Source organism: Chenopodium album, chromosome 7 (genome assembly GCF_948465745.1).
Source record: "Chenopodium album chromosome 7, dcCheAlbu1.1, whole genome shotgun sequence".
Taxonomy (NCBI): Eukaryota; Viridiplantae; Streptophyta; class Magnoliopsida; order Caryophyllales; family Amaranthaceae; genus Chenopodium; species Chenopodium album.
Window position 1 is genome coordinate 406,468 of NC_137840.1, and position 11,788 is coordinate 418,255.

Sequence of the window (11,788 nt, forward strand, 5' to 3'; positions counted from 1 at the left end):
ACTCAAATTCTCGCGCAAACCCATTTTCGCTCTGAATTTCCAGCGTACCATTTTCGAATCCAAGTTCGAGACTCAAATCCATCGCTTCCACTGATTTGACCGGCGTATTCCGGCTAATTTGAAGGTAATTTTCTCCGAGCTTTTTCGATTTTCTTGCCCTTTTTTAGGGAAATTCTTCTTCTCCCTTCTTTCCTTCTCTGAATTTGATTATGGCTCGAGAAAGGAGGCGTCAGCCGGGTCGACGGGGTCAGGCTAGGGATCCCCGTGACCGCGCCGACGTTTGGAACGGGGAACGAGCCGGCGAAGACCCGGAAAGGGGGATTCCGGCAGTTCCTTTAAACGTCGCGCCGCCTCAGCAGGACGCCGAGGCCGGCGAGGTGGAGCAACCTGAGCAGAGAGAACAGGCTGGGCAGGCTGAAGATTTGCCCCCTGTGCTCTGGGACCTGCTTCCTGGGCATGCGGAATGGCAGGACGCCGAGGCCCAGGACGCCATGGTGAGAAATACCCCATACTCATGGTGGGTTCGGCATGCCGAAACCTACCGATTCGCCGAGCAAATTGAGTTGCACTACGGCATTTTTGAAGAGGATGGGCATTGGTGCCGAATGCCCTCGCCTACTGACAGGATTCACCGTCCCCCTCCTGGGTATGTAGGGGTGTACACTCAGCAATTGCAATACGGGCTTCGGTTTCCTTTGGATCCCTTCGTCAGGGACATTTTAATAAAGTACAGGATCTCCCTGTGCCAATTAACACCCGTTAGCATTCGGCGGGTGATGACTTATCTCTGGGTGTGTCGGTTTTTTGCTGTTGAACCGAATTTGCACTGCTTTCGAAAGATGCATCAGCTAGTGCAGAACCTCCAGAGCGTGTACGGCCAACACGGGTCTTCAGGCTGGTGGCGAATAGAGAGCCGCCCCCAATATCTGACTATGTGGCCGAACGACTCCTCGGATAAGGATTGGAGGGGTCAATGGGTCTGGGTGAGAGTTCCCGCTGATCCGGAGCATCCATATTTTTTCGGGGCTCCCCGATACCTTTCTAGGCCTGATCCGAACATGCAAGACTTGGGTCCTGAGGACCCTGATGCCACTAGCCACCCGAGTTATGAGCAAATGAGCTTCTTCGGGAAGCAGAATAACCCCGAGGGAGTTGGCCGAATGAGAACTCTCCCGGCCAGATGGCTTCCGGATAACCATTACATCTTCCTAGAGAAGATGTTGGCAGTTGTCGGCCTCAGCCGAAAGTACAGGGGTGGTAAGTATGTTCGGCTGGGGCCGAGGACTTTAACTTAGTCAATTTTGATTTGTCTTTGATGCTTATTCCCTTAGTCTAACCTTCGTCTGTTCTTTTCAGAGCTGAGCGAAGCTACCTCGGGAATTGATTATAACCGGCTCGGGGTGAACGCTGAAAGGGTCATTCTAGACCGGGCTCCGGCAATCACAGCTCCGAAGAACCGTCCGCTGCATCTGCACGAAACGGGTCTTCAAATTGAAGCCGCTGCCGAATACACCAAGCAGAAGCCTTGGTGGGAGAAGCGAGATCCCCTTCGGCCTTTATTACCTGAGGAAGCACAGGCTGCTCAGACAGCAGCTGACGTGTCCCGAGTAATCAACTCCTTGGAAGGAGGTGTTGGGACGTCTGGTGCTGCTAAGGGGGATATCCCTGCACCTGGAGTTCAGCCGAGGGTTCCAGTAAGTTCCTGACTTGCTTGGTTTTTTTTTTTTTTTTTTTTTTTTTTTTTTTTTTTTTTTTTTTTTTTTTTTTTTTTTACTCATACTTTGCTGCCCCCCCTTTCTGCAGTCTGAGGAAGGGAGCGGAAGAATCGAAGGAAAGGCGCCTGCTCGTTCTGAAGATCCATCTTCGTCAGAATCTGAAGAAATGGACGAGCAGCCCTTAGCAAAGAGAAGGAGGAGGTTGGCCGTGCTGGGGCCTCGGCAGTTTCAGATGGGGATGAGGCCTACCGGGGGCATCCTCATACGGGAGCCTGATGAAGGTAGACGCTCGCCGAGGGCTCCCCCTCCGCCGGAAGCTCCGCGTCCTCAAACCCCCCCTCCACCTCCCGAAACTCAAGAGATGGAGGTGGACCAAAGAACTCCTGATCCAAAGGGGGGGGTTCAGGGACACCCTGCTGAAGAATCTGAGAAGCCGATTGCTGAAGGCTTCTCAGATGATATTGATAGGGAGGTTGACGCTTTTCTTCGTCAACCTGATCTGGGGGAGGAAGCAGAGAAGGTCGTTGCTGCTGACCCTGGTGGAGACCAACTGGGCTCCGCCGAAGGAGAAGGTCATGCTGAGCCTGAGAAGATTCAGGAGGTTCCCTCTTCTTCCTTCCCCTCATTCCAGACGCTGAACTCTGGAGATTTGGGTTCCTCGGCCCCCCGTATCACAGTCCCAGAACCTGTTTGGGAACGAATTTGGGGCCAGAACCGTGAAGGGGCTGCAGGCTACTTCGACGACTTGACTAGCATGTCCGAAGTGGACCGAGCAAGGGTGTGGTCGCTGAAGGCCACGGCTGGGATGGGAGAATCCAGCTGAAGGGTCCCTGACCCTGCAAGAGACAACCAGCGTTTGCTGATGCAGGTACTTAACCTTTTAGTTGCTTTGCTTTCACTCAGCTCTTCTCCTCCTTTCTGGCTCTTTCCCTTTTTTATTACTTTATTTATTTCAACTGATGTGCCCCTGCAAACAGGTTGTGCACAATCAGACTCTTACTGTAGAGTTGATTGACACCCTCCAAGACAAGCTGGAGCATGCCTGGGAGGAGGCAAAAATTGCCCGGGAGGAGGCGAAGCTTGCTGAGCTGAAGCAGCAGGCTGCTGAAGAGAAGCAGCAGCAGAGCGAAGAGTATGAAAAGAGGGCTGCTGAAGCCATTCAAACCTTCTGCTCGGCTATGGAGAAGGAAGTTTTTCCCCCGCTGATGGAAGGGGAGAAATTCCTTCAGGAGCAAATGGGAGTGGACATCTCCAAATTTAAAGCTGCCATCGAGAGCCGAATTCAAGAAGGAGCTGCTGCACAAGCTGAAGTGCAGCAGAAGCTGGAAGCTCTTGAAGCCAGCAGGATGGCTGCTGAAGAGGCTCTACAGGCTAGGGATGTTCACCTTTCTGCAGCCCAAGCTGCTGCTGAGAGCCAAGACCAGAAGCTGAAGGAGTTGGAAGATCAGCTGAGAGTCAAGGGAGATGAGCTGATCCAGGCCAAAACCGAAGCTTCCAACATCCAGCTGGAGCTTGATGAGCAGAAGACTTCTTCCTCCAAACTCTCAGAAGAGTTAGAAAAATCTAAAAAGGATTTGGAGGAGAGTCAAAAGAAGTTGGCTGATGCTGAAGCCCTACTCCAAGTCCGCCTTTACACCCAAGAAGAATATGAGATGGGCTACATTAATGGGTTTAAGGTGGCTCGGAGGTTGGCTCTCCATGCTGAGCCTTCGCAGGATTGGTACAAGTGTGCGCTTTGGGCTCAGGACCCCGAAGATCCGCACATGCTGTATGCCACTCCTGCTGAGCATGAGATCCTTCAGGCTGAACAAGCCGAGGAGGAAGCTGAGCGGCAGGAGTTGGAGGCTGAACAGCGAGCCGCTGAAGCTCAGGCAAGGGCCCAACCTGCCTCCTCTGCTGCTGGAACCGAGACTGCCCCGGGGCTTGGCCCGGCTGATCAGCCTGATCCTCCAACTGAAGCATAGGAAATCGGGCAGTCGTCTTCAGAATCTTGCGGATCAACATGCGCTTAACTTCAGACTCGCCGCTTTCTGAATCTCTTTTTACCTTATCTTTTTGCTTCAGCTTGCCTTGATGTACAAACAGTTTATTTTTGTTTCTGTACGTATTTCGGCAGCTGTTATTTTCCGCTTGTGGGCGGCTGCCTATATAGTCTTTAATTTATTTGAACTTATAGCTCACTTTCTGAGCATGAATCATTAATCTGATGTTCCTTTCTTCAACTGCTTTGCCGTATTTTGAGTGTTTTACTGTTTCTGAGCTTGAGAAGTTCTCGCAAAAATTTGCTAAGTACAAAGCTTTCGGCTTTGAAGAATTCTGCTGAACATAAACTTGCACTGGTAGTGCCTCTTGCCCCCCCAGAAATCTGAAGATTCAAGTCTTTGGATTACTGAGTTGGGTTTTATTTCTCTATCTTTTAAAAATGGATATCCGAAACACAGGGCCAACTGAAGGCAATGCTTCGGATAATGGCTTTCTGGGATACAAGGCTCAGTTAAGGCAATATCCCAGACTTGTCCATGGACTCATGTCTTTGGAGAACAAGTCTTACTGAAGTTTGACTTCAGCTGAAAGACCAGTGTTCTTTAAAAAGACGAGTTTGTCAGCAATCTGAAACCCAGTTACCCGGAGGCGAAGGTTTCAGACGAGGCTGAATAAAAAATTTCCAACAGTTGCTGTTATCCTTGATTTTCTGTCTATCTTTAAAAAATGGATATCCGAAACACAGGGCCAACTGAAGGCAATGTTTCGGATAATGGCTTTCTGGGATACAAGGCTCAGTTAAGGCAATATCCCAGACTCGTCCATGGACTCATGTCTTTGGAGAACAAGTCTTACTGAAGTTTGACTTCAGCTGAAAGACCAGTGTTCTTTAAAAAGATGATTTTGTCAGCAATCTGAAACCCAGTTACCCGGAGGCGAAGGTTTCAGACGAGGCTGAATGAAAACCCTTAAAGAGTAGATAGAACAAAGAAAACTTTGAAAGAATAAAAAGTTGCAAATATTTATATAAATGGTGGCTCCAAGGCCTTTCCTTAATTCAAAATGTACTTACAAAGATTGTTCTGCCCCGAAGGGTTTACACATGATATTTCTTCAGTACATCAGCGTTCCAGTGATTTTTCAACTCAGTTCCATCCAACTGCCGAAGTCGGTATGTCCCTGGTTGAAGCTCATCACAGATTTCATAGGGCCCTTCCCATGCAGCTGAGAGTTTCCCATGGATTCGGCCTTTCTGAACTGCAGCAGCATTCCGAAGGACGAGGTCTCCAATTTTGAGAGGCCTTGCATGGACCCTTCAGTTGTAAAATTTGCTGATTCTCTGCTTATAAGCAGCCATTCTGTCTCGGGCCGAGTCTCTTACTTTGTCGAGGAAATCGAGAGATGCCTTCATCAGTTGCTCATTCTCAGCCGAGAAGTGGTGCACTCGTAAACTCTCAGAGCCGATTTCCACTGGGAGAACGGCTTCGGCACCATACACCAGTTCAAAAGGTGAATAGCCCGTTGCCTCTTTTTCAGTTGTCCGAAGGGACCAAAGGGTTCCTGGGAGCTCCTCCAGCCACTTGGACTTTTGATCTTCCACCCTCTTTTTGAGGGCGTTTAGGATCTGTTTATTTGCAGCTTCGGCTTGTCCGTTACTTTGCAGGTGGCATACCGCTGAATATGCCAGTTTGATGCCGAACTGATCTGTATACCGCTTCAGCGGTAAGTTATCGAATTGCCTCCCATGATCGAAGACAAATACTCTCGGGATGCCGAAACGAGTGATGATATTCTGCCAGATAAATTTTCTGACAGTTTGCTCTGTAATGTTCGAGGCTGCTTCGGCCTCGATCCACTTACTAAAGTAGTCAACACCGACTATCAGCCATTTTTTCTGGTACACAGCATCTGGAAATGGTCCCAGTATATCCAGTCCCCATTGGGCAAACGGGAGTGGATTAAGGATCGGCTGAAGATCCCTAGCTGGCTGATGGATAACTGGTGCGTATTTTTGACATTTTTCGCATTTCCGGACCAGCTCCTTAGCATCTGAGATCATGGTGGGCCAGTAATATCCGGCCCTCAATGCCTTGTGGGCTAAGGTCCTTCCCCCGATGTGGTTCCCGCAGATGCCGAGGTGAATCTCCCGTAGGATATAATCTGCATCTGTTAGTCCCACGCATTTCAGCAATGGGGCTGAGAAGGACTTTTTCAGAAGCTCCCCCCTGAAGACAATGAACCTTGAGTTGGTTCTCTTCAGCTTGGAGGCCAAAATTCTATCTTCGGGAATCTCTCCCCGAAGCTTGAAAGCTAGGATGGGGTCCATCCAGCTAGGCTCTGGGTCAGCGCAGCACACTTCAGGTGCTTCATCGACACTTCTTTCTCGACGCACTTCCACATATACAGATCTGTTCAGCTCAGTGAGAGTTGAACTGGCAAGTTTGGAGAGTGCATCGGCTTGAGTATTCTGACCCCTTGGGATCAGCTGAACCTCAAAAGTTCTCAGCTTTGCGATGACTGATTTGATCTTGGCAAGATATGCTATCATGGAGGGCTCTTTGGCCTCGTAGCTGCCACTGATCTGATATGCAACTAGCTGAGAGTCTGTTTTCAGGCAGACATGCTCGGCTTCCAGGGAGATGCACAATTCTAGGCCAGCGATTGCTGCCTCATATTCAGCTTCGTTGTTCGAAGCCTTAAAAGAAAATTTTAGTGCATACTCAAAGGATTTGCCTTCGGGAGAGGTTCTCACTACCCCTGCCCCCGAACCATTTACGGTGGAGGATCCATCCGTAAACACGGTCCAGACTTTCCTTTCATTGTCTAGCGTCTCCTGGTACGAGCATTCGGCCAAGAAATCCGCTAGAGCTTGAGCCTTGATGGCAGCCCTCGGTTGGTAGCTGATGCTGAATTCGGTGAGCTCAAAAGCCCACTTGGCCAGCCTACCAGATTTTTCAACTTTGCCGAGAACTTTTTCCAGCGGCTAATCAGTTAAGACCACTATCTGATGGCAATCAAAATAGGGCCTCAGCTTCCGAGCAGCTACCACTACCGCAAAAGCGACTTTCTCGAGTAGAGGGTAGCGAGTCTCGGCATCCGTCAGAGTGTGACTGACGAAATAGATCGGTTGCTGAATTTTGCTTTCTTCCTTCAGCAGCACTGCACTGATGGTGGCTGGGCTAACGGCCACATACAGATACAAAATTTCTCCTTCTGCTGGGCTAGCCAGCGTTGGGAGTTGAGCCAGATGCTCCCGAAGCTGCTTGAAGGCTTCTTTTTGCTCTTTCTCCCAAACGAGCTCTTTTGTTTTCGGGAGTTTCAGGGCTTTGAAGAAAGGTAACCCCTTATCCGAAGCTCTGGAAATGAACCTCGAGAGGGCTGCCATTCTTCCGGTGAGCCGCTGAACATCCCGCTTTGTTTTCGGCTCAGGAAGGTCGAGCGCTGCTTTAACTTTGGAGGGATTGGCATCAATCCCCCTCTTGCTGACCATGAACCCAAGGAATTTCCCTGACTTCACGCCGAAGACACACTTCTTCGGATTCAGCTTCATTTGATGCTTTCTTAAGGTGGCAAAGGTTTCAGTCAAGTCTTTAACATGGTCCTCAGATTTTTTGCTTTTGACGATCGAATCGTCCACATAGACTTCCATGTTTCGGCCCTTTTGATCGGCGAAAACTTGATCCACCAGCCTTTGATAGGTTGCCCCCGCATTTTTCAATCCGAAGGACATCATTTTATAATTGTACACCCCGGCGTTCGTGACGAATGTCGTCTTTGCTCGATCGTCGGGGTGCATGAAGATCTGATGATACCCCGAGAATGCGTCCATGAAACTAAGCAAGGCATGGCCACTTGTCGAATCGACTAGCTGATCGATCCTCGGCAAGGGATAGAAATCCTTCGGACAAGCCTTATTTAGGTCCGTGAAGTCAACGCACATCCTCCAGGTACCATTGGCCTTCTGAACCATCACCACATTTGCCAGCCATTCTGGATATTGACAAGGCTCGATGAAGCCTGCCTCCAGCAACTTTTTGACCTCGGCTGCGATGTCTCGGTTCTTATTAGCGGAGTAATTCCGCTTCTTTTGCTTAATTGGTCGACACGTTGGGTCAACATTAAGCTTATGGGAGATGAGGTCTGGACTTATCCCGGGCATATCAGCTGCCGAGAAAGCAAACACATCTCTGTTGTCCCGAAGGAGCTGAATAAGTTCACAACGGGTGTTCGGATCAAGGTCCATCCCGATTGTTACACATTTCTCAGCGTCTCCTTCGGCCAACTCGACCGTTTTAGTCTGCTGGTCCATGTCCATTGCTGATGGACTGGACTCTTCACAATCTGGCCTGCTGTCTATGTCAGCAGGTGTCCCAGTCTTTTTGTTCTTCGGCTAGCTCTCTGAGTCTTTCGGCTCAGCTGAAGAGCTAGCCTTTTCCCTTTCTGGCCCTTTTTCTCTGGGCACAGATCCTTGGGCCGAAGCACTTAGGCCTTTCGGCTTTTTTGTGCTTGGCTCTCTTTCTTTTTCTTTCTCCTCCTCATCCTTGTCGTCGTCATCTGGGCGACTAGTGGATGGCTTGAGGTAGTTGCACCTTCGGGCGTCCTTTTGGCTGCCCTGGATCCTTTCGGGGAAGCCGGCGTCTGAGACGTAAATCATCAGCTGATGATAAGTTGAGACGACCCCTTGGATCTCGTGAATTATGGGTCTCCCCAAAATCACGTTGTACACTGAAGGAGCGTCAATGACCAAAAATTCAGTCATGACATTCCTGGCTGCCTCATCGCAGCCGATGGTGACAGGAAGTGTCACCTTCCCATCTGGATAAGTTGAAGCCCCATTGAATCCGGATACCGGGTAGGGTACCGGCGTAAGGTGCTTGGGCTTCAGCTTGATTTGATTGTAGGCCTTTCGGAACAGAATGTTTGCTCCGCTGCCACCGTCAACAAGGACCTTGCTGACGTCGTGGTTGGCCACCGTGGCGATGATCACCAACGGATCCTCGTGAGGGAACGTTACCCCCCGGCAGTCGGCGGCTGTGAACGTCATGTTCGGCACCGGCGACTGGGGAGGCTGAATGTCAGCGTTGTTCACCTGGTGGGTCAGAGCCCTAAGGTGTCGCTTGTGTTCCCTCCGAGAGCATATTCCTCCCGAGATAACATTGATCGGAGAGAATTTTCCCTCCGCATTTTTACTGTTCTTCCGGGGGAAGTCGAGGTCTTGCTGAGGATCCTTTGCTGACTTCTCGGCCTCCTTTTTCTCGCGGTGATCTGCGATGTATTTTTTCAAGTATCCCTTCCGGACCATGTCCTCGATCTGGTCCTTCAGTTGGATACACTCCTCAGTGTTATGCCCTGGAGATTCGTGGAACTCGCACCACTGATTTTTATTTTTTCGCTGATACCACTCTGGGAGTTTTCTCGGCTTTCGGTAACTCTGCTCTTCCTTCGTCACGCTGTAAATTTTGGCGCGTGGAAGAGAGAGCGGAGTGTAGGACTCGTATCTGCCTGTGTATGAGGCAGATTTTTCCTTCTTCGGCTCGTTGGCCGAAGATTGTTCCGAGGCCTTGGCCTTTCCCTTTGTCCTTTGGCCTTGGCCTTTAGACAAGGGTGTTTGTTTTTGCTTCCCTCCCCCAGATTGAGGTTGGGTTTTTGTTTTGTTCCACTCTTCGGCTCGGATGAATTTATCCGAGGCGTTCAGAGCTTCCTCCAAGGTCTGCGGGGTATGCATGACCATGAAGTCTAGGAACTTCCCAGGCTGAAGGCCATTCTGCATTGCAAAAACGGCTAGCCCCTGGTCCAGCTGAGAGACGCTGGATGACTCGTTGCTGAAACGGGTCAGATAGTCTCAGAGGCTTTCGGTCTCCCCCTGTTGCAGACCCATGAGTTCTGCAGTAGTCTTCTCTCGGCGGTTTGCCGTGGAAAACTTGCTCCTAAATTTGGAGGACAGATCATCCCACCCTGTTATAGAGCCTTGCTTCACTCCCTTGGAGATCCATGCTTGCGCGACCCCCTTGAGAGTGGTTGGAAAATATTTGCACCAAGTCGCTTCGGATCTGGGGCAAAGATGCATATGAGCCTCATACGAGGCAATGTGGTCCTTCGGATCCGAAGTCCCATCATATGTGATGTGCGACGGTATTTTAACCGTGGGCACGTGCTCTTCCAATATCCATTGCTCGAATGGGGAACTGGTGGGTAGCATAACGGCCTTGCCCTTGTTCCTGGCCGAAGGGACCGCGCTCCGCCCTCTTAGAGAGGTAGGAGTGGTTTTCGTCCCTGGCTGGGAAGTCTGGGCCTCGGCTGTGGGGAACGAGAGGCGACTGTGCACGCTCGGTTCCTTGCCGCCGAGTCGGTCGAGGACGCTTCGGCGAACAGTCTCAGGTTGTTCTCGGCGAGCAGATTCTGGCCGAGAAGCTGAGCTGCTGCTCTTATGCGTTTCTGGTCGGGAGGTTGAGGATCCTTTGAAAAATTGAGGGTTTTTTTTCCTCTCTCTTTCAGTTCTCCAGGTATCCTCTTCCCACTTTTCCAGTTCCCGGAAGGAAGGAGGTTTCCCACCATCATGGTCTAGCTTCCTCCGCTGATGCCGGGTGTGCGGAGGAGTTCGATCGCGAGGTGGAGGCATATTTTGTGCCCTCATTGCCTCCATGAGCACTGCCAGCGCTCTCGCCACCTCCTCCGAGCTGGGCCCCGTCAAAGGGGTCCTCGGCTGAGTGTGGGAATGAGAGCGGATGGTCGATGGTTGGCTTTGGGGCACTGAATGAGTCCTATGATCGGACTGACCTCTGCTAGACCGAGAGGGACTCGGCCTATGATGAGAGTTGTGAATTACGGGAGAATGGGAATCCTCCCTGTATGATCCTCCCCCTGAGCTGGCACCCTTGGGAGAGTTCCGGTCCGGTGAGGGTGATGGTGTAGGAGTTTTAGGCTTTTCGCCTGCTCCTTGATGGAGGCTTTTGCTCTTGCGGTTCTTAGCCATTGCTACTAAGATGATTGCAAGATGATTTTGATTAGAAATTTGGCTTAAAGATTTTTGAAAGTCTTCCCCACAGACGGCGCCAAATTGTTTCGGATGAAAACAATGGGGCCTTGCCGAAGACCCGCTGAAGTGGCTGAAGACTGGTCCGGTCCAGTTGATGCTGGGCCGAAGGTTTCCTGCACAACTAAAACACGTAAACTGGCCTCGGGGGTGGATCCGAGGAAGACCCCTCCGATGCCGAAGTCAAACAGTGTTTAGAGAGAAAAAGCTATGTAAGAGATTTAATGCTTGAGGCTATGTTGTGTTGTATGAATGAATGAATTGAAGGCTTTTATACCTTTGCACATGATGAGAGGAGAGTAATTGGGCCTTTAAATAGTCATGGGCTGACCATGGCAATTCGGACCAAAGGACTCTTGGTTGACTTGGCTTGATTGGAGGCTCGGGCCTTGACCTTGGAATATGAAGTCATTTAGTGACCAGGCCCAATAAGATAATTGGACCCAAATACATGACTAGGCCCAATTAGATAAATTGGACCCAAACACTATATATTTATGATCAATCTTTAATGTTACAGCTATGAAGCTCTTGTTTTTCCCGTTCTCTTTCTTGTCAAGAGGGAGGGAAATGAGTAGCTCATCATAGCTTAGCTTCTTTAATCAACAACATAATGAAGTAAAAAATTGCAAGAAAATAATTACAGTACAGTATTAAAACTTTGCAAGCCACCTTTTTATCGATTATAGTAATTTGATTTCTACGGTATACTAAACAGTATAGAGTATGCGATACATTGGGTTTAGGTTTTAATGAACTACTTTAATACTACCTCCGGATCGTATTATATACAACTTTGGAATTTTTTATATCTCACAAATAATACCCAAAAGTTGCATATAATATGATCCGGAAGTAGTATAATAAACCTATGCACTTTTTTTTTTTTTTTTTTTAATATATGGGTACTCGTTTAATTAATCATCGCTTTTTTAAGAAAAAATACACCAAAATTACGGAAATGTTCTCTCAAGACTAATGTAATAAGAAAATCTTCGTTATATATACTTGGGTTTTTTTTTAATTAGAATGTTATATAGACTAGGAACGGCAATTT